This window comes from Mus caroli, chromosome 9, assembly GCF_900094665.2.
Source record: "Mus caroli chromosome 9, CAROLI_EIJ_v1.1, whole genome shotgun sequence".
Lineage (NCBI taxonomy): Eukaryota > Metazoa > Chordata > Mammalia > Rodentia > Muridae > Mus > Mus caroli.
In genome coordinates, this window is record NC_034578.1 from 11158776 (window position 1) to 11163832 (window position 5057).

General features: G+C 46.5%; 1 non-coding gene across 1 annotated transcript; it reads right to left on the bottom strand.

Moving 5' to 3' along the window:
* Nucleotides 1-3407: 3407 nt before the first annotated feature.
* Trnak-cuu lies at nucleotides 3408-3480 on the bottom strand. The gene has a single exon. It is a non-coding gene; the product is annotated as a tRNA-Lys (tRNA).
* Nucleotides 3481-5057: the final 1577 nt, after the last annotated feature.

Below are 5057 nucleotides of genomic sequence, written 5' to 3' on the forward strand. Positions count from 1 at the left end.
AGAGAGAAAGGGAGGGAGGGAGAGAGAGAGAAAAAGGGGGGAGAGGGAGAGAGAGAGAGGATTAGAGGCTGACTATAAGCAAGCATGTGGAGAGATATGGTAAGGGGGATGGGGAGAGAAGGAACAGAGGAGGAGGAGAGGAAGAAAGCAAGAAAGTGAGGTGGGGAGCAGCCCTTTTTATAGTGAGTCAGTCACACCTGACTATTGGTAGGTAACTGTGGGGCAGAGCCTAGAAGAAATGCTAACGTAGGCCAATCTGATCTAGGTAATAGTTCAGTTGAAATTCCCTTCCTAGGTAATTCTAGGTTGTGTCAAATTGACGGTTAGAATTAGCCAGGATATGGGATAACAGAACACACCATCTAACTTAGCCTAGCAGAACATGAAGTGCTTCTTAAATGCTCACTAGTACTAAAGATATAAATACTTCTACTGACCAGGTTATACCCTGAACAAGGCTTAACCAAGGGTTAAAACACACCCTCCGTTTTCTCCCTTTGGGTGTCCAGATCCCCTGCACACTGGGCAAGAAGGATGAAATAGAGTTCCAGGCAGATTCCTGAATGGGCAGGATCATGGTCCAGCTGGGGGTGAGTTTGGGGGTGGGGTGGGTTCTCTGATGATCTTAGTGTTATAGCTCTTTAGACAAAGGCCTTCTCTGACAATCGTCAATGCAATGCCATCCTGAGATTTCAGCTCGTGCATATACCTTTATTCCGGATGGGCTTACATGCATACGCCTTATTGGGGTGAACCAGGGGTTAGAAAATTTGGGGGAAGGGGTAAAAATATCAGGGTGGGCTGAAAACTAAGGCTATTGAGATGCCTCATTAGCATGGGAAGGCATTCCAGGAATCTTGGTGCAGAACTATGTATGACATTCCTCAGGTAGTTGATGTGGGGTCCCAGAATCCCCAGAGAAGAGGACAAAGGGAGTCTGCCATTTTGTACAGAGCTCAGGGCTGTCAGATTTCCACCCTAGCAGCAGTGCTTCCCGACAGCTCCCCTCTTTTAGGTGTAATCAAAATTTACTCTGGGAAAGAGGCTGTAGGTATCCCAGCCTCTTGGCTCTCCTGCAATTTAAACCCGCTGTGCTGAGAGAATCTGTGGGCCTTCAAAGCTAACCAGAACCTTGCTTCTTCTATGAAGCTAGTCCTTCTTCTCCAGGGTCTTTTAATATTTTCTTCTCAGAAACTTATGAGTTAGCATAGAACCATCGGCCAGTGGGGTGGTAGGCAGATGAGTGGTACAGCCTTTGTGATGGATATTTTCAGTCTTGACATAACACTGGACTTAACTTAGGCAGCTCTGTGTGGAGAGCTGTGCCGTGAGCAATCGCCATTATAAGATGGCGCTGGCTTCCGCTGTGCCTAACTAGTAAACAAGCCTTGTGCGCAAGTGTGAGAGTGAACTCACGCCTAGTCACTGCCCATCTCGGAGCATAGTAATGAGGTGATGGGCGAGCAACAAATCAGGAGCTGACACGCCACATCAGGTGCTGAAACGCCATGCTGAGGGCTATATAAGCAGCACCATTTTCCGGGGTCTGGATCTTCCCTCCTTAAGAAGCAATAAAGCTTGCCGCAGAAGAATCCGGTTGTCCGAGTGTGTTCTTGCCTGCGAGAACGATAGCTCGGGACAGCTCTGAGAACACCTTACATTCAAATCCAACCCCATGAAATCAGAGCTATTAAATCACACTCTTGGGGATTTTTAGGAAGTTCTTTGAAGCACCTTTTATGTGCAGCCAGGGTGAGGAGTCACCTCTCTAAGGTCAGCCTTATGCTTGATGCTCAGCAGAACAGCCAATACTCACTGCCAGTCTCCCATGCTGACTGCTGCAGTGTACAGCTTAGTTATAACCCTCTTCTCACTCAACTCCTACATTTGTCCATCCAGGCATCTGGAAATTGGGCTGATTTTCCCCCATAGTTCTGGCTTGACCTCTTACCCGCTCCACTCTCTCCACGGCCTTCATCTCTATCATGCCTTGATCCTCTCAGAATGACTTTACTGGCTTTGTATGAACATAGCACTCAAGTTAGATCAGGAAATTTACTTCTGTCTTAGACAGAAATCCATTGCTGTGATGAGACACCATGAACTAGAAAGGGCAATATTTAATTGGGACTGGTTTATACTTTCAAAGGTTCAGTCCAGGAAGTCATGGCAGGAAGCATGGCAGCGGGAGGGCAGATGGCGCTGGAGAGCAAGCTGAGAGTTCTGCTTTTTGATCCAAAGGCAGCCAGGAGAAGAATAGCTTCTAGGCTTCTAGGAGGAGGGTCTCAAAGCTTACCTCCACAGTGACACACTTCCTCCAACAAGTCTACAGCGCCTAATAGTGCTGTTCCTGGGCCAAGCATATTCAAACCACCACATCTTCCTTAGGAGATTTCAAACTTATTAAAGTCAGGGCTGTAATCTGTTTCCAGGAGGGAGTTGCATATTGTTGAGCATATGGTAGATAGAAGCTTAATGTTTATATATAAAATGAACATGTCTACAAAAACCCCTATAAAACTAGAAGACAATGTAAAATCTACAGACTTATGAATTAATATTGTATTTGAAAGGAGATATTTGAAGTGACCTACATGAAGTGCCTCAAATGATAGGGAAACCATGAAATTATCTGAAGGGGGTGGGGGGGAATGTAGCGTCTTGTTGTATTAACGGAAACCCCAGTATTGCAGCATCTATGCACTGCTTCTACCATTTGCCTGGCTGACCACGAGACTAAAAACTCTCGAGGTTGTCATGGGTGAGTGTGGAGTGACTGGCTCCATAAACAGCTATTAATTGCAATCTGTGCTAAGGAAATGATTATTTTCAGCAGTGGGTTTCCTGAGAACGGTTATCATGAGTATTTTAGGTCAGTGTGACCCACCAGAAAACAAAGGCACGTGAATCACTAACAGCACTAATGAAGTGATTTTTAGGACTTGATCGGCCAGCTGTTTTAGCAATGGAGACCTCCGGCCAGGTCAGGGGTTGACTTCCTCTGTGAAAGGTGCAGGTGGCTGGGGTTGGTCCTCTCTCCTGTTCCATCCTGCCAGCGTCTTCTGAGAAGATAAAAAGGGACCCGTTGTTCCAGACTTGTGTTGAGCAGGTGTGTTGAAGGATTTTCTCTGTCCAATCACATTAGGGCAGTGGAAGGCCTGTGATTGGACAGGAAAAGGGAGGTGGAGCTAAGAGTTGGGGAAGATGGCGAGGTCGCAGGAAGAGAAGAGAGAAACAAGATGACTTCAGACGTGAACCTGTGTGGCATTTTCTAGCCAACACGCTGAGCTGGACCCCACCGGGACATAGTGTTGTGGCCCATCAGTACCAGTACTAGAACAGAATGTAGACCAGCGGGGCAGAAGAGATGGTGGGTCGACTTTTTAAATATTTCCCACAACAGGTGGTGCCCAACGTGGAGCTTGAACCCACGACCCTGGGATTAAGAGCCCCATGCTCTACCGACTGAGCCAGCAGGACCTGACACTCAGAAGGATGAAGACACATGCATTGTGTCCTGTTGTCAAAGAAAAGAATGATTCTCAGATGCTATAGCACTGCCAGTGCAGACAGAACACACAAGCCAAATCTTTGCATGGCTTTCTTGCTTCTTCTCTTCCTCTAACCTGAGCTGGTTTTCTAGCTGTGTTCTCAGTAGGAATTGCAGTATTACTAACAGTCTCCCTTTTATAGCATTTTCTACATTACAGATGCTCACTTACTTGTATGACAAGCTCCAGTGATACTTAACTATCACCAAATGGTTGTCCTATGCTCTGGACCAGTTAAGTTAAACTTACCAGTTAAGTTTCACAGTGTGGCCCCTCAGATGGACCCTTCTCCAAGGCACTGTGACTACTACCCCTCCACTGCGAAACCTTTGTCAGCTTGAAGTAGCTAAGAGTGCTCATCACCCCCGAAGCCCCTAGCAGCAGTTAGGGTGACCTCTAAAAGTGGGGAATGAGAGACCAGGAGTTAGGCAGACTCCGTGTCAGGCAGACACACAGGGAGAGGGCCATGACTAGGTAATAAAGATAACAAATTTCCAAGATAGCCAGCCTCTTCCTCACCCTCCTGATTTGAGCCAAAAGCCTGGCAGCTTAAAACAAAGGCTTTGTAGGCTTTTGTCTCCCACCAGCAGCTCCCCCACTATATTCCCTGGCCCCTGCTAATGAACTGGCTCAACAAGTTAAAGCCTGCTTAGGATATGTCACAGAACAGTTCCAGGACAATCCACCGCCCTAGCTTCCTTCAAACTAACCAGTCCTAAACTAGGTGAGAGAAATTCCTTAGAGGCTTATCACCCCCAGCTCTCAAGAGGAGACTGGGTTTCTGCTTTCCAAGTCCCTGTTGCAAAGCAGAGGGTGTTTCTCTGTGTGTCTGCTGCACATGCATGCTTCCTCACCCCAGGAAAGACATCCTAAACTGCTAACCCTGTTTACTGTGCTTGAGAGTTCTCCACTGCCACCTGTGCTGTTCTAGACTTTTCCTGCCTTTTAATTCTTTAACTGACAGAGAATATGAACATGATCGAGATGCCCAGAATATATCAACAGAATGCATTTCATGTCTGGGGCAACTGCTAGCATTGTGAGGGTACAGTCAGTACTCATGGCTGGGATGCTTATGGATGAGGTCCTTATAGGACAGCTGGACAGCATCCCCTGCACCTTCTAATTGTGGATGAAATGAAGTGACATTTGCCAGCTTAATTAGGAGAAAGTGACTGCACAGTACCTCTGTGAAATTTACGTACACGGTACATGTATACCATTCTTTCATGGGGAAGAGGAAAGAAGGGGACATTGGGTTTTATCGAGTCACTTTTTTGGGGTAAAAAGCCAAACAAGGGGATAAGACAGTAGCCTTTAAATTATCCTCCTAGCTTCTAAAAACCACCTGCCCATGTGTGATGACATTCTTCAGTCTCCCTTCCCATCACACAAAGCCTTGGGGAACAGACAAGACACAGTCATTTTTCTCTTTGGCATATCTAGTTTTGGGCAGATAAAGGAACATTGGAATAAGACCTGCTCCAGTGTCTGCTGATTTCCAAG